This window comes from Ovis canadensis, chromosome 2 (genome assembly GCF_042477335.2).
Source record: "Ovis canadensis isolate MfBH-ARS-UI-01 breed Bighorn chromosome 2, ARS-UI_OviCan_v2, whole genome shotgun sequence".
Classification (NCBI taxonomy): Eukaryota; Metazoa; Chordata; class Mammalia; order Artiodactyla; family Bovidae; genus Ovis; species Ovis canadensis.
In genome coordinates this window covers 255280109-255302188 of record NC_091246.1, presented here as the reverse complement: position 1 = coordinate 255302188, position 22080 = coordinate 255280109, and the positions used below count along the sequence as shown (strand labels likewise).

Below are 22080 nucleotides of genomic sequence, written 5' to 3'. Positions count from 1 at the left end.
CTTCACCACCAGTGCCACCTGGGAAACCCAAATGGGACCTAACTAAATCTATAAAAGATAGATAGGGAGAAAATGGAAACAGTGGAAGGCTTTATTTTCTTAGGCTCCAAAATCACTGCGGACAGCCAGGAAATTAGAAGACTCTTGGTCCTTGGAAGAAAAGCAATGACCAACCTAGACAGCATATTAAAAAGCAGAGACATTACTTTGCCAACAAAGGTGCATCTAGTCAAAGGTATGATTTTTCCAATAGTCACATATGGATGTGAGAGTTAGACTAGAAAGAAAGCTGAGCGCCGAAGAATTGATGTTTTTGAACTGTGTGTTGGAGAAGACTTTTGAGAGTCCCTTGGACTGCAAGGAGATCCAACCAGTCCAACCTAAAGGAGATCAGCCCTGAATGTTCATTGGAAGCACTGATGCTGAAGCTGAAGCTCCAGGAGTTTGGCCACCTGATGTGAAGAGCTGACTTTGGAAAAGACCCTCACGCTGGGAAAGACTGAGGGCAGGAAGAGAAGGGAGTGACAGAGGGTGAGATGGCTGGCTGGCATCACTGACTCAACGAACATGAGTTTGAGCAAGCTCCAGGAGATAGCGAGGCGCAGAGAAGCCTGACGCGCCGCAGTCCATGAGGCCACAAGCAGTCAGACACAACTGAGAGACTGAACATCAACACAACGTGAAAACTTCTGCAGAGCAGGGTTTTGTGAACATCAACAAAACGAAAACTTCAACTTACTGAATGGGAGAAAATATTTGAAAATGATATGACAGATAAGGATTAATATCCAAAATATATAAACAGCTCATACAGCTCAACATCAAAAAAAGAGAAGCCTGATTTCAGTTCAGTTCAGTCGCTAAGTCGTGTCCGACTCTTTGCGACCCCATGAATCCCAGCACACCAGGCCTCCCTGTCCATCACCATCTCCTGGAGTGCACTCACACTCGCGTCCATCGAGTCCATGATGCCATCCAGCCATCTCATCCTCGGTTGTCCCCTTCTCCTCCTGCCCCCAATCCCTCCCAGCAACAGAGTCTTTTCCAATGAGCCAACTCTTCGCATGAGGTGGCCAAAGTACTGGAGTTTCAGTTTCAGCATCATTCCTTCCAAAGAAATCCCAGGGCTGATCTCCTTGAGGATGGACTGGTTGGATCTCCTTGCAGTCCAAGGGACTCTCAAGAGTCTTCTCCAACACCACAGTTCAAAAGCATCCATTCTTTGGCGCTCAGCCTTCTTCACAGTCCAGCTCTCACATCCATACATGACCACTGGGAAAACCATAGCCTTGACTAGACGGACCTTAGTCAGCAAAGTAATGTCTCTGCTTTTGAATATGCTATCTAGGTTGGTCATAACTTTTCTTCCAAGGAGTAAGCATCTTTTAATTCCATGGCTGCAATCACCATCTGCTGTGATTTTGGAGCCCAGAAGAATAAAGTCTGACACTGTTTCCACTGTTTCCCCATCTGTTTCCCATGAAGTGATGGGACCGATTTAGCCTGATTTAGACAGAACTAAATAGATGTTCTTCCAAAGAGGAAGTGCAGATGGCCAACTGCACGTGAAGAGATGCTCATCACTGGGGAAATGAGCATCGAAACCACAGTGAGACATCACCTCAGTCCTTTCAGGATGGTGATCCTCAAACAGAGCACAGGAACCAGTGCTGGCGAGAGTGTGGAGAAAGGGAGCCTCACACGCGGTTGGTCAGAACGTGAACTGGTCAGCCAATGTGGAGAATGGCAGGGAGGTTCTCAAAATGCTAAAAATAGAATTCTCAGATGATCCAGCAATTCGACTTGTAGGCATACATCCAGCGCCAGCCCAGGACACAGCGACCGTTGCGATGCTGATGCCCAAGAAGAACCGGATTGCCATTTATGAACTCCTTTTTAAGGAGGGGGTGATGGTGACCAAGAAGGATGTCCACATGCCCAAGCACCCGGAGCTGGCAGACAAGAATGTGCCCAATCTCCACGCCATGGAAGCCGGGCAGTCTCCCAGGGCACGAGGCTATGTGAAGGAACAGTCTGCCTGGAGACATTTCTGCTGGTACCTCACCAGCGAGGGCGTCCAGCATCTCCGCGGTTACCTCCACCTGCCCCCTGAGATCGTGCCCGCCACCCTGCGCCGCAGCCGTCCTGAGACTGGCCGGCCACGGCCCAGAGGTCTGGGGCAGAACGACCTGCAAGACTCACACAAGGGGAAGCCGACAGAGACACCTACAGACGAAGCGCTGTGCCCCCTGGTGCCGACAAGAAAGCCGAGGCCGGAGCTGGGTCAGCAACTGAATTCCAGTTTAGAGGCGGATTTTGTCGTGGACGTGGTCAGCCACCTCAGTAAAGTTGAAAGGGGTTGTTTTATGTTGAATAAACCTGTAAACAGAAAAAAAAAAAAGAAAGAAAAAAATTAAACCACTGATTTGTGAAGATATGTGCATCCCAGTGTCCGTTACAGCGTTCTTCACAATGCCGTTGCCGAGATTTGGAAGCAACCTAAATGCCCATCAACAGACGAGTGTGTTCGGGAAGATGTGATGTACAGGTGTGCAGTGGGACACTGCTCAGCCGTAAAACAGAAGGGGATTTGCAACGACTGGAGGGACTTGGAGGTTTGTTGGGGTTGGTTTAGTCACTAAGTCATGTCCGACTCTTGTGACCCCATGGACCGCAGCCTGCGAGGCTCCTCTGTCGGTAGGATTTTTCAGGCAAGAATACCAGAGTGGGTTGCCATCTCCTTCTCCAGGGGGTCTTCCTGACTCAGGGATGGAACCCTGGTCTCCTGCGGGGGCGGGTGGTCTCTCCAACACTCAGCCACCAGGGAAGCCCCTTGGAGGATATTATGCTAAATGAAATAAGTCAGACAGAGAGGGACAAATACTGTATGGTGCCACCTATGTATGGAGTCTGGAACATACAACAGGGACTTCCCTGGCAGTCCAGGGGTTAAGACTTCATGCTCCCAATGGCTGGCAGGGGCTTGACCCCTGGTTGGAGAGCTAAGATTCCATATACTGCGCGGCTCAGCCTAAAAAAAAAAAAAAAGCCTAGTGAATATAACAGAAAAGAAAGCCTCATAGATGCAGAGAAAAAGCTAGCGGTTACCAGTTGGGGGGTGCAATTTAGGAACAGGGGAGTAAATGATACCAACTATTACATGTAAAATAAACTATAAAGATACGTCGTATAACACAGGGAATGTAACCAATATTTTATAGTAACTATAAATGGAGTTTAAAAATTGTGAATCATTATATTATGTACCCATATTACATAATGTCATATATCAACTATACTTTAATTAAAAATTTAAACAATAAAAAAGAAGATGGATTAGCGGTTGCCAGGGGTACAGGATGAGCAAGGCTGACAGGCACGAAGCCTCATTTGGGGGCGATGAGCGTGTCCTGGAATTACCGCGTCGATGGCTGCACAGCCTGGTGAAAATGCTAAAAACGACAAATCGTATATTTTTAAACGGTGAACTTTATAGTACGCAAATTATATCTCAGATTTTTAAAAGATCCTCAGAGACAAGGTTAGCTAATAACGGCTAACATCTGTGCAGCACTAACCACCGTATCAGACCTGTTCTAAGTACTTTACGTACATTAATTCATGGGTGCCTCTCAGCTTTCCTGTAGGTAGGTACTGTTACTCCTCCGTTTTACCGATAACAACTGAGATGGAGAAAGGTCTGTTGCTTAAGGTCGTCCAAGTCACTGGGTTCAGACGGGGAACCTGGGGCCCAGAGAGGGTGATGGCACACCCCAGGTCACACAGCAACCCGATGCAGAGTCAGGACGAGAACCCGGGGCCCGCTGCCTGCTTTCCTTCAGGAGGCCTTCAGAATCGTGTCTTATTGGGTTGGGCGATGCTATTAGGAGTCTATGTGCCCCTGGAAGCCCCAGAAAAGGTTTTGCAAAGATTTAAAAAAAGCTCCCGAGGCTGCAACACTTACCACAAGCCTGGCCTTACACTCAACACTATGCCTCACCCCAGTGAAACCTCTAAATCCCTGTTTATCGTCCCTCTTCTCATTGTTGCAAAACTGGGGGCTCAGAAAGATGGTGAGACTTTCCCAAGATCACACAGCTAGTCAGTGATGAAGCACAATATGAACGCAGCCCTGTGGGATTAGCAGCCACGATCTAACCAGCCCACAAGAAAAGAACGTGAGAGCGAAGGAATGAGCTTCCCAGGGGGCGCAGCGGCAGAGAGCCGGCCTGCCATGCAGAGACCCAAGAGACGTGGGCGTGGCCCCCGGACCCAAGAGACGTGGGCGTGGCCCCCGGACCCAAGAGACGTGGGCGTGGCCCCTGGACCCAAGGGACGTGGGCGTGGCCCCGGACCCAAGGGACGTGGGCGTGGCCCCTGGACCCAAGAGACGTGGGCGTGGCCTCTGGACCCAAGAGACGTGGGCGTGGCCCCTGGACCCAAGAGACGTGGGCGTGGCCCCTGGACCCAAGAGACGTGGGCGTGGCCCCTGGACCCAAGAGACGTGGGCGTGGTCCCCGGGTCGGGAAGGTGCCCTGGAGGCGGGCATGGCGGCCCACGCCAGCATTCCTGCCTGGGAAATCCCATGGACAGAGGAGCCTGGCGGGCCGCAGTCCATGGGGCCGCAAAGTTTTGGACACAGCCGCGCACAGCGCCACTGGCAGAGCGCAGGTCCAGGGTGTCGCTCGATCGGCACCGCAGATGCTGGCGGCGGGTCGGGACCGGGGAAAGCGGCGTGGGGGAAACAGGCGGGACAGCACGGCTGCTGGAGATCAGGAGGCACCAGAGCCAGGCAGACAGGGCCCAGGAGTACGGAGAAGGGCCGGGCGGCGGGCTCGGGCCCGGAGGGCTTCCTGCCAGAATCCGGGCGGCAAGCCTCCCAAGTTCCTCTCCCCACCCCGCCCGCACACCGGGCGCCCCAGCCTGCTGCAGGGGGCTTCCTCCTCCCCTGCCATGGCGGCCCCTCGTGGTTGCAGCTCTTCCTTAGAGACTGCCAGCTGGGCGGGAAGGCCCCCGTGGGGAGCTTGTGCACAATGTCCCGACTCAGCCTGCGCTCTGCCCCTGCCCTGCCAGGCAGACAGGGGGACCCCTCCTCTCCGGGCCCAGGAGCACCTGGCAGAGTTGACAGGGACCCAGGGCAGTGCACGTGCCCCCAGTGTGGTGACTGCGGTGGGCGAGCCCCACGGGTGGAGCCCCCCACTCTGGCTCCCCAAGCCTCCCCACCGTCAGGAGCTGCCCAGAGGAGCCGTTTCTCTCTGCTGACTGGGAGACAAAGGCACCCTGACTGCCTCCTTGTCAAAACCTCCACTCCACTGACAGCAGCTTCCCAAACGTGGGGGGCAAGCGGACGGCGGGGGGAGGCTCTCTCAGGGAGAGACAGGCAAGCGTCCTGGTGAGCAGGTCACCCCGCCACTGAGGCTGCAGAGAGGCCGCAGCGCGGCACGGCTCGGGCTGGCCTCAGAAGCCAGCCTGCCGGGTTCCCACCCCGGCTCAGGCACTAGCTAGCTGCGTTCCTTTGACCAAGCCACTGGGTATCCCTGAGCCTCAGTTTCCTCGTCTGAATCGGGCACTGCAGTGTTGCCTACCTCATAGGACTGAGCTACGCAAAGCTCTCAAAACAGCCCCAGTTGTTCTAGTTGAGTTCTGAATCTTATCACCCGGTGTTCAGAGCCTGGGTCCCGCTGGGAGCCAAAGTTCCCAGGCTTCATGGAGCTCACAGCCGAGTAGAGGGTAAACAAACTATAAATAAGGGCTTGAATAAATAAACAAGATCTCCACGATTTGGGGTAAATGCTGGAAGGGAAATACTCAAGAGGTTTACAGTGGACAGCGTGGGAGGGTGTGGGGACGTCAGCCACTCGAAGAAGAGAATGAGTGAGCTGGTTCTGGAAGGATAAGAAAGCAAGCAGCTATGTGACGATCTGGGGAGAGGGAATTCCGAGTACGGCAAGTGCAAGGCAGCTCAAAGGCCCTGAGGCGCGAACTAAGATGGCACAGCTGAGAACAGAAAGGGGCGGATACGCTGGGACAGGTCAGTCGCTCAGGCAGGCCTGGCTCTTTGCGACCCCATGGACTGCAGCACGCCAGGCCTCCCTGTCCACCACCAGCTCCCGGAATTGCTCAAACTGATGCCCATTGAGTTGGTGATGTCATCCAACCATCTCATCCTCTGTTGCCCCCTTCTCCTAACGCCTTCAATCTTTTCCAGCATCAAGGTCTTTTCAAATGGGTCAGTTCTTCACATCAGGTGGCCAAACTCAGCTTGAGTATCAGTCCTTCCCATGAATATTCAGGACTGATTTCCTTTAAAATGGACTGGTTGGATCTCCTTGCAGTCCAAGGGACTCTCAAGAGTCTTCTCCAACACCACAGTTCAAAAGCATCAATTCTTCGGCGCTCAGCTTTCTTTATAGTCCAACTCTCACATCCATACATGACCACTGGAAAAACCATAGCTTTGACTAGATGGATCTTTGTTGGCAAAGTAATGTCTCTGCTTTTTAATATGCTATCTAGGTTGATCACAGCTTTTCTTCCAAGGAGCAAGCATCTTTTAATTTCATGGCTGCAATCACCATCTGCAGTGATTTTGGAGCCCCCCAAAATAAAGTCTGACACTGTTTCCACTCTTTCCCCATCTATTTGCCATGAAGTGATGGGACCAGATGCCATGATCTTAGTTTTCTGAATGTTGAGTTTTAAGCCAACTTTTTCACTCTCCTCTTTCACTTTCATCAAGAGGCTTTTTAGTTCCTCTTCACTTTCTGCCATAAGGGTGGTGTCATCTGCATATCTGAGGTTATTGATATTTCTCCCGGCAATCTTGATTCCAGCTTGTGCTTCATCCAGTCCAGCGTTTCTCATGATGTACTCTGCATATAAGTCAAATAAGCAGGGTGACAATATACAGCCTTGACGTACTCCTTTTCCTATTTGGAACCAGTCTGTTGTTCCATGTTCAGTTCTGACTGTTGCTTCCTGACCTGCATACAGATTTCTCAAGAGGCAGGTCAGGTGGTCTGGTAGTCCCATCTCTTTCAGAATTTTCCACAGTTTATTGTGATCCACACAATCAAACGCTTTGGTATAGTCAATAAAGCAGAAATAGATGTTTTTCTGGAACTCTCTTGCTTTTCCCATGATCCAGCGGATGTTGGCAATTTGATCTCTGGTTCCTCTGCCTTTTCTAAAATCAGCTTGAACATCTGGAAGTTCATGGGTCACGTACTGTTGAAGCCTGGCTTGGAGAATTTTGAGCATTGCTTTGCTAGCATGTGAGATGAGTGCAACTGTGCAGTAGTTTGAGCATTCCTTGGCATTGCCTTTCCTTGGGATTGGAATGAAAACTGACCTTTTCCAGTCCTGTGGCCACTGCTGAGTTTTCCAAATTTGCTGGCATATTGAGTGCAGCACTTTCACAGCATCATCTTTTAGGATTGGAAATAGCTCAACTGGAATTCCATCACCTCCACTGGCTTTGTTTGGGTTGATGCTTTCTAAGGCCCACTTGACTTCACATTCCAGGATGTCTGGCTCTAGGTGAGTGATCACACCATCATGATTATCTGGGTCGTGAAGATCTTTTTTGTACAGTTCTTCTGTGTATTCTTGCCACCTCTTCTTAATATCTTCTGCTTCTGTTAGGTCCAGACCATTTATGTCCTTTATCGAGCCCATCTTTACATGAAATGTTTCCTTGGCATCTCTAATTTTCTTGAAGAGATCTCTAGTCTTTCCCATTCTGTTGTTTTCCTCTCTTTCTTTGCACTGATCACTGAGGAAGGCTTTCTTATCTCTCCTTGCTATTCTTTGGAATTCTGCATTCAGATGGGTATATCTTTCCTTTTCTCCTTTGCCTTTCCCTTCTCTTCTTTTCACAGCTATTTGTAAGGCCTCCTCAGATAATCATTTTGCCCTTTTGCATTTCTTTTCCATGGGGATGGTCTTGATCCCTGTCTCCTGTACAATGTCACGAACCTCATTCCATAGTTCATCAGGCACTCTATCTATCAGATCTAGTCCCTTAAATCTATTTCTCACTTCCACTGCATAATTGTAAGGGATTTGATTTAGGTCCTCCCTGAATGGTCGAGTGGTTTTCCCCACTTTCTTCAATTTAAGTCTGAATTTGGCTATAAGGAGTTCATGATCTGAGCCACAGTAAGCTCCCAGTCTTGTTTTTGCTGATTGTATAGAGCTTCTCCATCTTTGCCTACAAAGAATATAATCAGTCTGATTGTGGTATTGACCATCTGGTGATGGCTGTGTGTAGAGTCTTCTCTTGTGTTGTTGGAAGAGAGTGTTTGCTATGACCAGCGCGTTGTCTTGGCAAAACTGTTAGCCTTTGCCCTGCTTCATTCTGTACTCCAAGGCCGAATTTGTGTTACTCCAGGTATCTCTTGACTTCCTACTTTTGCATTCCAGTCCCCTACGATGAAAAGGACATCTTTTGGGGGTGTTAGTTCTAGAAGGTCTTGCAGGTCTTCACAGCCATTCAGCTTTCTCTCACTTACATGAGGTGTCCTGTAGGATGGTTAGCATCGCTGGCCTTTACCACTAGACACCAGCAACACACACACCCCGGCTGTACGACCAAGCATGTCTCAGACGCCGTCAGATGCCCCATAGGGGAAAGTCATCATGCCTGAGAGCCGCGGGGTCAGAGCAAGCACAGTGAGCAGTCAGCCGGGCCGCCGGGCCCGCGGCGCCCAGTAAGCCGCACTGAGAGCTGGGTGACGAGAGGCCAGAGCAGGACGGAGCTGCGGCTGCTGAGAAGCGGCTGCCTGGGCCCTGCCTTGCCCTGCCAGGCTCTGGGACGGACCCAGCTCTGCACCCGCCTCCGAGCAGCCTGTGCCGCTCCTGCTGCTGAGCGGCCCCTCCTGCCCTCCCGCCTCCCCTGCTCGTCCCCGCGCCCTCGGGGTCACCCTGGGGCCACCCCCTGACCGCCCGGCCTCCGGTCTCGCCCTTTAGGTGGACCACACCAGGCAACATGCAGGCAAGGAGTGATCTTAGACCCCCGACCAAAAGCAGACGTAAGGGGTCCTCGCTGGGCCGCTACTCAGGGGCGCACGGGCAGAAGCTGCCTGGACGGCCTCCTTCCCTCTGGGATGCCCCCTCCCACCTCCAGCCTCAGCTCCCTCTTTGTCAGATTCGCCCTCTCCCTGGGCATGGTTCGTCTCCCCCGCACCATCCCGACCCCTCCAGGGTCCCGTCCGTCCTGTCCGTCTGTCCGCCTCCCGCCCACCCCCCACCCCAGCCCTCTGGCTCTGTCCATCCTTTCTCTCCCTTCCTGCCTTGGTCTCCTCCCCACCCCGAGCACCCTCCACCCTCCATCTCCCCGCAGACGTCTGTCTCTCCTCCCCAGAGGCTCCAGTGGTTTGGACAGGCTCAGCTCCCTTCTGCCCAGATGACCTCACTTCCCCACCACACACGCGCACACACACTCACTGTCACACACAGACACAAACCCCACACACACACACACACATGCACTCACCCTGGCCCCTGGCTGGGCTTCACCCCTAATCTGAGGGCCCAGCCCCAGCGCTGGGTGACCTGGTCTGGCTGGAGGCATCGCTCCGGCCCTGCCTGGTAGCTGCCCAGAGGCTCCCCGACCCCAGCCCAGCACCCTCCCGCTGCGGCTGCCAGGGAGCAGGCTCTGGGTAGGCCCGGCCCAGGATGGACGCCGCCTTCTGCAGAAGGGCCAACCCCCGCCTGGGAGCTGGGGCCCGGAGTGCAGCCAGCTGAGCCTCCAGCACCCCAGCTGGCCTTGGACGCGTGCCTCAGTTTCTCCCTCTGTACAAAGGACCTTGGAGTCTGCCTAACACCACCGCCAGGAGGAGGAAACGTGCTCCTTCAGCCCCGTGCCTGGCACACAGCAGGCACTCGCAGGGACAGGCGCAGGGATTCTGGGGACAGCCTCCCTCCCGCGGGCCCCCACCCCAGTCTAAGCCCTGGGCACCTCTGTCGGCAGCCCCCCGCTGGTGGCCTGTCTCCAGGAGAACTTCCCGGCAGACTTGGGGGGTCGGAGAGAAGGGGGAGCAGGTCTGCTGCCTTCTAATTTAGATTCCTGGGTTTATGGCAGGAAGCGCAGGGAGGCTGACACTGTAATTAAGGCGATTCCTGAGGCTGCAGTGGAAGGCAGGGAGCAGAGCCCACATTGGGATGCCCCCACCTCTGTCTCCCCTCCTGCCAGAAGTCCCAACCTCATGCCGTCAGCAGGATCCGAGGCCTTAATCCCCTGCTGCTGGGCTCCGCTTTGCAGCCCGGGAAACCAGAGACGAGTAGCCACACCCCGAGGGTCACACAGCACTCAGGGATGACCGCGTGCCCTTGGGGCCCCCTCTGCCGGCCGCGGTCCAGCCCCAGGGCGCAGGGAGCGTCCAGACACGCAGCTCTCGTGTTCTGCCCGCCCTGGTCCCCAGGCCTCATCCTCCTGAGCCCTGTTCCCCACACATTCCTGGGGTGTCTGGGCAGAATCTGCCCAGGGCTATGGCAAGAGGGCAGCCCCGCCAGGGGGGGTCAAGACCAGGGCAGCAGCCTGGATCTGAAGGCCCCTCCCCGCCGCCCCATCAGGCCTGCCCTTGCTGAGTCCTCGGGCCGTCCTGGGCGCTGCGGTGGGCAGGGAGGGCACCCGGGGCTCGGCATCTCTGACCGCCCCTCCCACCGCGGGACCAGGACTGGAGTGCACACTCTCACTGCTCCCCACTGGCAGCCTCGGGAGGCTCCTTGCCGCTCCTCAGTGTCCCCATCTGGACGGAGGGGAGTCAGCCCTCCTCCTGCCCTTGGCTGGGCTCAGACTGAGCTCCCGTCAGAGCTCACGTGGCCTCACCGGCCCATCCTCCCTGCGGGTCCAGCCCGACCAGGCTCCAAGGCCTCGGAACCTCTCGCCCATTCTGGGCCTCTGCGTCCACCTTGGTAGACATGAGAGGCTTGAACAGTCAGGAGCTCAGACCTTGGGGCCTCACATGCCCACACCGATTCAGAGAAAGGGGGCAAGCGTGGGTGGGGCTGTGACTTCCTGCTTTGCCAAGTTAGGGTATTTTTAAAAACATCATCAAGTACAAAGTCACAGGAACAACAGGGTGAGGCGGCGCTCACCCTCGGGGGCTCGTCCTCCTGCTCAGGCTGCTGCAGGCGTCCACGGCCCAGGCTGGGCCGGCCATGGGTTCTGAATGGGGCTCAGGCCCGCGAGCCCAGGGCTGGGCTGTTCCGGGGGACCGTGTGCGTGTGTGCGCGCGTGTGTGTGCGTGTGAGAGAGAGAGATGGCAGGCAGGGGAGGCTGCTCAGGGGCAGGGAAGCCACGTCCACAGCACAGAGGGTCCTCGCTGCCCCAGAGGCTCAGGGCGGAGCCCATGCCCAGCCTGGGCCCCGCGGAGCGAGCACTGGGTCTGGGTAACAGATACGGATGGGGCGGGGGTGGGAGAGGTGCCAGGCATTCCTCAGGCTGGGGAGAAAGAGGACTTTGTTGTCCGAAACCAAGCTACCCCTGGCCTCCTTGCACACCCGGGCACTCTGCCAAGGATGGAGAGACCCACTAGAAGGCACCGGGGCGGAGCGCAGACCTCTCCTGGAGGGGCTGTCCCTCCCCCACCTAGGTGTCCCCAGACAGGTCCTTCAAAGGATGCAGATGCCAGCTGGGGAGGATTGAAACCCCAGGAGGGATGGCGGTGGGGCTGGGGGGCCAGGACCGGAGCAGTCCCTGCCCTCCCCACCGGGAGCAGCGTCCTGGGCGCCCACACTGTCTTGTCCAGCCATTAGGACCGCCCTGTGAGGGACACTGAGTCCCAGTTCACGACTGCTGTTCAGTCGCCCAGTCGTGTCCGACTCTGCGACCCCATGGACTGCAGCACGCCAGGCTTCCCTGTCCTTCAGCATCTCCCGGCGTTTACTCAAATTCATGTCCATCTAGTCAGTGATGCCATCCAACCATCTCATCCTCTGTCGTCCCCTTCTCCTTCTGCCCTCAGTCTTTCCCAGCATCAAGGTGTTTTCCAGCGAATCAGGTCTTTGCATCAGGCGCCCAAATATTGGGGCTTCAGCTTCAGCAGGAGCCCTTCCAGTAAATATTCCACTTCATGGCTGTGTAAAGGGAGGCTCAGTGAGGGGGGAGCCCGCACGTCAGTGGCAGAGGAGGAACTGCAAACCCAGAGCTTGAGCCTCAGGAGGCCCGCCCCCCTCCCCGAGGGACCCCTGAGTCCCTGTCGGAAGCAGCCAGGCCTGCAGTTGGCACTGGGCACCACGGCCCAGGGTTTCAGGGACCAGATGAGCAGTCCACTGCCCAGGCCAGGGTGCGCTCAGTAGGCGCTCAGAGCTGCTCACTGACGCTGCTGGGTGGCCGGTCCTGCCCTGTCTCGGCCGGTCCCCACCTGCGGCCGAGGCCAGCTTCCCAGGTCAGTGCTCCCGGCGCTTTCCCCTCTGACTCCAGCCACCCCTGCCCCCTCTCCCCGCCCTGGCCTCTCCCCCTGTCTCGAGGCTGCCTGTCCCATAGGGCGTTCAGGAGCTTCTGTCTCTGGCTTCTCATCACAGGTGGTGGCCTTGGGTCTGGGGCAGGAAGTGTGGGACCTTGGCTCTCTTTATCTCTGCTGTCCCACTTGCTGGGAGTCCAGTGAGCAGGGTTGGGCCCGGGGGTGGGGGGGGTGGGGCAGCGGGGCCTCGCGCCTGACCCGGGGCCCGCGGGGGGGAGGCGGCCTCTGGAATGCACAGCCCCTCTCCGCCCCGCCCTCCGAGCCGGGACTCGCTTCAGTCGGGGTAGAACACAAAGCGCCTGCCTTTGTCCGGAGCCTGTGCATAATAGGATTGGGCGGCTGCCTCTGGAGGGGGCGCCTCAGCCTCCACAATGGGGCCTGTGACATCACGCTGCCCCCCGCTGTGATGTCAGAGCCCCCACAATGGGCCTTCCCAGACAGATGGCCAGGGATTGGGGGGCCGGGGCACCTGCAGCTCAGTCCTGTTCTGAGAGCAGGCCCTGCAGGGCCAGGCAGGCCGCCGCAGCTCTGGTCTCACAAATAGCAGGCAAAAAAAAAAAATTTGAATTTTCTCTTTTTAAGAGTCGATGCTTAGCTGATTTTTTTGTTTTCACACGAGGGTAGCAGAACCCTGAAAAAAATTAAAGTTGACATTTTTCTTGCCCATCCCCCCACCCCCAAGTTAAGACCCACTGAGCTGCTCCTTGGCGCCCATCCTGGGAACGGCAGCGGAGGTCTCGGTCAGACTCTGCCACACTGGCCTTCCTTCGGCTTCTGAGCGAATGTCCTCATTCGTCCCCTATCACCTCATCCTTCAAGTCAGCTTAGAAACTGCCTCCTCCAGGAAGCCTTCCCTGACCCACTCCGGAATGAAATTGCTCCTTCTCTGGGTCATAGCAGGTTGGACTTCTGAATATTCTTTTTGCCATGAGCTGCGATGCGTGGGGTCTGCGAGGGGACCACCTGGATCCTCTCGCCACCCACGCTTTCCCTGGCACCAAGATCCGGTCATTGATCCCGACTTGCAAAACGTGGAGGGGCAACCTCCAGGTGTCAGGCCTCATGGAACTGGCTTCCAGGCAGGAAGGTGTGTCTGCAACAGATAATCATCACATTCTGTGAGCCTGTGACTGCAAAGAGTCAAAAGCGCGTGAAGGAGAGATGGTGGGGGTGGGGGTGGGGGTCAGGGATACCTTTAAGTCGGGTGGTGGGTGAGCTAAAAGCTCAGAGGAAGCTGATGGGTAGTGCCAAGAGTCTTGGGGAAAGTTCCAGGCAGCAGGTGTCACAGAGTGGGCCCCGGGGGAAGCCTAGTCTCAGTCACTCGGACCCCCTGCCATGGGCAGCAGGGCTCGGGGCAAGATGCCAGATTCCCTCTCTGACTCTGCACCTTCTGGCCCTTGGGCTTTGGGCAAAGCTTTCCCTTCCCGAGTGGCTCAGTGGCAAAGAATCCGCTGCCAGCGCAGGAGATGTAAGAGACGCGGGCTCAGTCTCGGTTGGAGAGATGCGCTGGAGGAGGGTGGCAATTCACTCGTCTTCTTGCCTGAAAAACCCCATGGACAGAGGAGCCTGGCGGAATACGGTCCAGGGGTCGCAAAGAGTCAGACGCGGCCGAGCACACAGTTCTCTTCTGTGCGCCTCATGGTGGGGTCACCAACTGAGGGGTCATCCAGGTGGGGACACAGAGTGGAGAGGGGCGCTTTGCTAGCTATACGGGACACGTGAGCTAAACCGGGTCCTGGACAGATGGGGTCCACAGCCCCCCCACCCACGGGGTAGATGGAAGCAGTGCTAGTTCGCGGGGTTCTTGAAGAGATGAAGGGACTGGGGCTGCCGGGAGGGCCGGGAGGAGGGCCCCGCCTCTGAATGCCATTGCAGCCCCGCTGTGGTCCGTGTGCCGAGACCACACGGGAGAGTGGGGCTGAGTTTTGCCAAATCCATCGGTTCTGGAGGTCCCTGAGAGGCTGGAGAGCTCAAGTTGGCCTGGAGCAGTGAGTGCAGTTTCCACAGGCGTAAACAAGGGAGGTCCGTGCAGCGGCAGGGAGGGCTCGGGTGAGCCCTAAGGACAGGCTGGGGGTCTGGGAGTCTGTGGCTCTGCGGAGAGGCCCAGTGGATACCTTCACAGATTTGGCTGTAACCACCTGGGGTCTACTGGGCTACCTGGCCCCTGAGGCCTGGTCCCCGGGGAAGGACCCTCCGCCCAGCAGGGGACCTGGTCACACAGCTGCCTGGCTGCCAGACCAGAGTGGAAACTGTATCCGACCGTCCAGACTCCCGAGGCCGCCGGGGAATGTGATGAGGCTGCTGAAACAGGGCCCCCGGCAGGGGACGCGGCCGCGGCTTCCCAGAACCCTGGCCCTGCCAACAGAGAAGAGCTGACGAGGTTCGCATTGGCAAGCGAGACCCCGAGGGGCTGGAGTGGGGCCCGCCGCCTGGAGCTGCATGGAAGCGGGTACCAGGAGTAGGGGGCAACCTGTGGTGGGCGGCAGGAGCCCCCAGGATTTCCCCAGGCCCTCCGCATGACAAGTAGACCAAGAGCCAGAGCCCTTGAAGGACATGTCCGGGTCCTACAGCAAGGTCATCAAGAGATGACCCACCAGAGCCCCTCTTCCTTTCCCAGTCAAGAGGCTTCCTGCTTCCTAGGACCCCCCACAACCTCCCCAGATGTCACTCAGCAGCAGGCAGTGGGACGAGATGGCCCTTGTCTTATATTCTTTCTGTCACCTCCTGGCTGTGGGCTCTTGGTCTGAGATCATAACCTCACTGAGCCTCAGTGTCCCCATCTGGAAATTGGGGATAATCCATACTTTGCAGGGTCATTGTGATCCTTCAGTAAGACAACATGGGTCTCGGGCTTGGCATGCTGACTGGCACATAGTAGGTGCTCAGAAATGCTCGATCCCTTCTCCTTTCCTGCCAGCATGGTTCTGGGCAGCCTGCAGGAGCTGGGGCCGTCTGCATAGCATGTCTCCCAGACACAACCCACGTTGAGGGATATTGAATAATCTGGCTACATAGGCTCCCCTAACTTCGCTGGTGGCTCAAATGGTAGAGAATCTGCTTGGAATGCAGAAGACCCAGGTTCGATCCCACGGTCGGGAAGATCCCCTGGAGAAGGGAATGGCAGCCCACTCCAGCACTCTTGCCTGGAGAATCCCATGGGCTGAGAAGTCTATGGTGTCGCAGAGTCAGACGGGACTGAGCAACTAACACACGCGGACCCACTGGGCCCCCAGGTCCCCGAAGCCTGGCCGCTGTCTTCCTCGTTCTTCGTTTATTGAGCAGATGTTTCCTGAGGGCCTACTGTGCTGGCCGCTGCTCTGAGGAGGGGGAGATGGAGGCATGTTGATCATGGACAAAGACAGAGAAGGTCAGAGCTGAGAACGCAAGCACCGCACACACCGTGAGCGCCAGCCTCTGTTCTCGCAGCATCTGCAGTGCACCAAGCCCCATCCTCAGCCCCGGGGCTGCAGCGAGAGTTGGGAGTGGTGGGGCATTCCTCTGTGGGTTACTAATTAATTAGAAAATACAAGGCCAGTGCCTGGTGATACTGTTTTGACTTGCCACTCAGACTGAGAGCAGCAGGGAAAGAGGGCAGCTTCCCACCCAGCACCCTCATAATTGCTGCCTTGGCCTCCTTCAGGGCTTTGCTGGGTGCATCAAAGGGTGCCAAGGCCCAGAGCCCAGGGAGGGCAGCGGGCTGCAGGCCCACTTCCCAGCTGAGACGACTGAGGCCAGAGATGAAGGTCCTGGGGCTGCTGATGGCATGATAGCCAGAGGCTGGGATGGCATCGGAGCCAGAGTAGGGCTTGTCCTGGTCAAACGGGGGAGACGCAGGCCCCAGTCTCAGAGGCCTGCAGTGCGGAGGGCAAGGGCAGGCCCTTCCGGGGACCCCTCTCTGCCCTTCACCCGGGGGACTCCCACATGACCTCGGCTTCAACCCGGATGGCTCCTCTTCCTCCAAGAAGCCTGCCTGAGTCTTCCAGGCTGGGTCCCATGACACCCAGCTCCTCTCCTTCCAGGCCAGGATCCCTGTGTTGCCGCTGTTGCCTCAGCTTAAGAGCTCCATGAGGGCAGAGAAGGGCCTGATTCATCTCCGTGGCCCCCCGTGCCCAGCCTCGCTCAGAGCAGGAAGAGACTGCAAACCACCCCCGCCTTCCCCTCCTCCCTGCGGTGTGAGCGCCTGGCGTGTGGAATGCTATGGCATCAGGAGACCTCGGGCGGGCTATGTGGCCTCAGTTGCCCCAGACCCAGTGTTCTCAAGCTTCTCTAGGCAGATGCCCATCATGCAGAGCATGGAGAATGTCCTGTCTTGGCCGTTGACGGGGGCGAATAGAAAACCATTTTATCAAGGCCCCCACTACCTGGGCTTGAGCCCTGCTCTTTCTGTGCTTGAGCTGACGGCTCTGATGAGTTCTTTAACTTCACTCTCTCTCACTGTCTCATTGCAAGTTGAACGGTTCCATGAAGACCTACAAGATCTTCTAGAACTAATGCCTAAAAAAGATGTCCTTTTCATCATAGGGGACTGGAATGCAAAAGTAGGAAGTCAAGAGACACCTGGAGTAACAGGCAAATTTGGCCTTGGATTGCAGAATGAAGCAGGGCAAAGGCTAACAGAGTTTTGCCAAGACAACGCGCTGGTCATAGCAAACGCCCTCTTCCAACAACACAAGAGAAGACTCTACACAGGGACGTCACCAGATGGTCAATACCGAAATCAGATTGATTATATTTTTTGTAGCCAAAGATGGAGAAACTCTATACAGGCAGCAAAAACAAGACTGGGAGCTTACTGTGGCTCAGATCATGAACTCCTTATTGCCAAATTCAGACTTAACTGAAGAAAGTAGGGAAAACCATTAGATCATTCAGGTATGAACTAAATCAAATCCTTTATGATTATATAGTGGAAGTGAGAAATAGATTTAAGGGACTAGATCTGATAGACAGTGCCTGAAGAACAATGGACGGAGATTCATGACATTGTATAGGAGGCAGGGATCAAGACCATCCCCAAGAAAAAGTAATGCAAAAAGGTAAAATGATTGTCTGAGGAGGCCTTACAAATAGCTGTGAAAAGAAGAGAAGCAAAAGGCAAAGGAGAAAAGGAAAGATATACCCATTTGAATGCAGAATTCCAAAGAATAGCAAGGAGAGATAAGAAAGCCTTCCTCAGTGATCAGTGCAGAGAAAGAGAGGAAAACAATAGAATGGAAAAGACTAGAGATCTCTTCAAGAAAATTAGAGATACCAAGGGAACATTTCATGCAAAGATGGGCTCGATAGAGGACATAAATGGTATGGACCTAACAGAAGCAGAAGATATTAAGAAGAGGTGGCAAGAATACACAGAAGAACTGTACAAAAAGGATCTTCATGACCCGGATAATCACGATGGTGTGATCACTCATCTAGAACCAGACATCTTGGAATGTGAAGTCAAGAAGCATCAACCCAACAAAGCTAGTGGAGGTGATGGAATTCCAGTTGAGCTGTTTCAAATCCTGAAAGATGATGCTGTGAAAGTGCTACACTCAATATGCCAGCAAATTTGGAAAACTCAGCAGTGGCCACAGGACTGGAAAAGGTTAGTTTTCATTCCAATCCCAAGGAAAGGCAATGCCAAGGAATGCTCAAACTACTGCACAATTGCACTCATCTCACATGCTAGCAAAGTAATGCTCAAAATTCTCCAAGCCAGGCTTCAACAGTACGTGACCCATGAACTTCCAGATGTTCAAGCTGATTTTAGAAAAGGCAGAGGAGCCAGAGATCAAATTGCCAACATCCGCTGGATCATGGAAAAAGCAAGAGAGTTCCAGAAAAACATCTACTTCTGCTTTATTAACTATACCAAAGCCTTTGACTGTGTGGATCACAACAAACTGTGGAAAATTCTGAAAGAGATGGGAATACCAGACCACCTGACCTGCCTCTTGAGAAACCTGTATACAGGTCAGAAAGCAACAGTTAGAACTGGACATGGAACAACAGACTGGTTCCAAATAGGAAAAGGAGTACGTCAAGGCTGTATATTGTCACCCTGCTTATTTAACTTATATGCAGAGTACATCATGAGAAACACTGGGCTGGAGGAAGCACAAGCTGGAATCAAGATTTCCGGGAGAAATATCAATAACCTCAGATACGCAAATGATACCACCGTTTTGGCAGAAAGTGAAGAAGAATTTAGCCTCTTGATGAAAGTGAAAGAGGAGAGTGAAAAAGTTGGCTTAAAACTCAACATTCAGAAAACTAAGATCATGGCATCCGGTCCCATCACTTCATGGCAAATAGATGGGAAAACAATGGAAACAGTGTCAGACTTTATTTTGGGGGGCTCCAAAATCACTGCAGATAGTGACTGCAGCCATGAAATTAAAAGATGCTTGCTCCTTGGAAGAAAAGCTATGATCAACCTAGACAGCATATTAAAAAGCAGAGACATTACTTTGCCAACAAAGATCCGCCTAGTCAAAGCTACAGTTTTTCCAGTGGTCATGTATGGATGTGAGAGTTGGACTCTGAAGAAAGCTGAGTGCGGAAGGATTGATGCTTTTGAACTGTGGTATTGGAGAAGACTCTTGAGAGTCCCTTGGACTGCAAGGAGATCCAACCAGTCCATTCTGAAGGAGATCAGTCCTGGGTGTTCTTTGGAAGGAATGATGCTAAAGCTGAGACTCCAATATTTGTCCACCTGATGCGGAAAACTGACTTCTTGGAAAAGACCCTGATGCTGGGAAAGATTGAAGGTGGGAGGAGAAGGGGTCGACAGAGGATGAGATGGTTGGATGGCATCACAGAGTCAATGGGCATGAGTTTGAGTAGGCTCTGGGAGTTGGTGATGGACAGGGAGGCCTGGCGTGCTGCAGTCCACGGGGTCGCCAAGAGTCGGACACGACCGAGCGCCTGAGCTGAACTGATGGGCAAAACACTTGGAGCAGCGGGTGGCGCCCAGCAACTTCTGGGTGTTCGCTGACACCGATCGGATTCACGAGACACGCTCCTGCTGCTCTGGGTCTGTTCACTCCGTCGGTGCCGTTAACTTGATCATGGTAGTATTTGTCAGGCTTCTCTACTATAAAATTGTTTCTTTTTCTTTTTTTAAAACCTTTTTATACTTCTTGTCTTTCGAAGATTTCACTAAGTTCAGTCCACAGTCAAAGCAGTGGGGAATTAAGCTCCACCTCCCAGAGCGGGGAAACCTACATGAATTATTGGGAATTCTTCTGTAAGGAAGCTTTGTCTAGTCTCCCCCATTTACTTGCTTCTTCAATCACCGCATCAGTGTGGACTCATGGATATTTATCTTATGTGTTGGGTTATCGTCCGATGCTATCCCTTGTCCTGTTGCTCACCCTGGCCTCGGTTTGGCCACTGGGATCTCTTTCCGGTTGGCTCCTGTGCTCACACCCCATCTGTCTGTCTGTTTTTTCGTTTGTTTTTTTTAGCATTGCCTTACTCTCTAGCAGTCCAAGATGCTCCGGGCTCATCTGCCGTTTTCCTTGCCTCCGCCCCGGAATCAGTCGTCTCTCGAGGGAGCTCTTGCTCGTACCATTAGAGAGTGGTGTGTAGAGGGCGGATGTGCTTGTCGCCGCCAGGGTCCTGTCACTACTTCCAGGCTCTCGAGGGGGGAGGACTAGCTTTGCTTTAACATAAAAAATTAAGTTTCCAGGGCCTTCCTTGTGGTCCAGTGGTTAAAGCTCTAGACTTCTACTGCAGGAGGTGTGGGTTTGATCCCTGGATAGAAACTGAGATCCCACATGCCACATGTCACGCTGTGTGGAAAAAAAAACAAACCAAGATGAAGTCCCCCTCTTGCCGATCATGGGGCCTGTTGGAGGCTCCGGAGAGCTGCTCCCTGGCCTTTCAGCACAGACTCCAGCCTGCAGCCCACAGGCAGGCTGCGCAGTCTCATGCGCCCTTGGAGGGCCTCATGCCCTCGGGGGCTCTGAGTGGGGGCACATGCAGCCAGCCCCCCCCTAGGCTGAGCCGGCCTTGCTCCCCAGCGGGGCCATCGGGGGCTGAGTGGCTCTGGAGATTGGACTCAGCCAGGCCTCCACGCTGTGGCAGGCCTGCTCCCTGCCAGACCGACAGCTTCGTCAGCGGTAGCGGCAGTAGCCATAACCCAGCCATAACCCTGGGGGCAAGCTGGGGCAGGCTGGGCAAGGGTCAGCTCCTCGGAAGGCCGGACCCGCCGCCCCTCTCAGCACACCCAGGCGGCCGGTGCTGAGGAGTGCGAGGCCTGGGGCGCTGGCCCCTGTGCTCCCTCACCTCTCCCATGCCCAGTGCAGCCCAGCCCTGCAGGAGACACTGGCGCTCAGTGGGCCAGGGCCCAGAACCGGCTCCCCATGGAGGCAGGGCGTCAGGGCCGGGTGGGCAGCTTGAGGCCCCAAGGCAAGCTGCGTGGCCTCCCACCTTTGCCAGAATGCCTCCTGTCTCCCCATAGTTCTAGGCTGGAGTCAAGAGGTCAGGGCCTCTCTAGAGCTGACTTCCTTTTGGGGCATAGTAACTATGTCTCACCCTGCTCAGCATCTCCACGGGCTCCCCATTGCCCTCAGCGCTGGACCTGCCTTCCCTGGAGATCGCTTTGGCACTCTGTGTCACGCCCTGACAACGCCGAATCGCTTGTGACTGCTTACACAATCCGTTTCACACCTCCACAATCTACCCTGCCCGCATCACCCTTCCCACTGCTTCAGTGGTTAACCCCTACTTGCGCCTGAGCTCTTAGCTCTGGACGACCTCCTCCAGAAGACTTCCTCCCGTGCCCTGGATCACTTCTGCCCATCTGATCCTGCCTCTGATGCCCAGGGTATGACACCTTCCTAAGGCCCACCAAGAATGGCCTCTGGTGTCCTGGGCAGTGGCCTGGTATAGTGCAGGCTTGGGGTGTGACCAGGGCCGTGCCTCCAAGGCCCCTGCTCCTCCCTGCTGTGTGACTCAGGGCAAGTCACTGCACATCTCTGAGCCCGAGTCTCCCCTCTGTGGGAAAAGCACCTAATTGGGATGCAAGGCTTGCTTTCAAGTCTGGCCTCTGCCTCTAACTCGCCGTGGCCTTGGGCAAGCCCCTTCTCTGGGCCCAGCCTCAGTTTTCTTCTTCTGTGAAACGGGGCTGCCCACGAAACTCGAAACTCGGGAGTGCTAAGGCACCAACAAGCCCAAACTTGTGAAAAGCTTTTGTAAACCTCAGAGCCCGACATGGATGAAGAATTTATTTCAACAGCTCTGTGGAGATGTGTGGGAGGGAGGCTGATGGCTGGGCTAAGTGCCCTCCCCCCGCCCTCCCCCATCGCCCCCTGCCCCCGCCCTCCAGAAGCCCTGGGATCAATGGTGATGAAGGCCTGTTGACATGGGAGGCCTGACTCCTGGTCCCCTGCCCACCTCCCGCCCACCGCATTCCCAGGGCTACATGACGTGTGCATTGCATAGGAAGCTCTGTTTACTTTCCAGGGTGGGGGTGAGACCTCCCCACCCCACTTCATTTTTTTAAAGACCCAGTTTTATTTTTTTATCTGCAAAACAGTTTTCGACCACATGGCATGTGGGATCTTAGTTTCTGGACCAGGGATCCAACCCACAGCCCGCATCGGAGGTGAGGACTCTTCACCAC

General features: G+C 55.0%; 1 pseudogene; it reads left to right on the top strand.

The window, feature by feature from the left end:
* The first annotated feature begins 1837 nt into the window (after nucleotides 1-1837).
* LOC138434772 (small ribosomal subunit protein eS10-like) lies at nucleotides 1838-2399 on the top strand (annotated as a pseudogene).
* Nucleotides 2400-22080: the final 19681 nt, after the last annotated feature.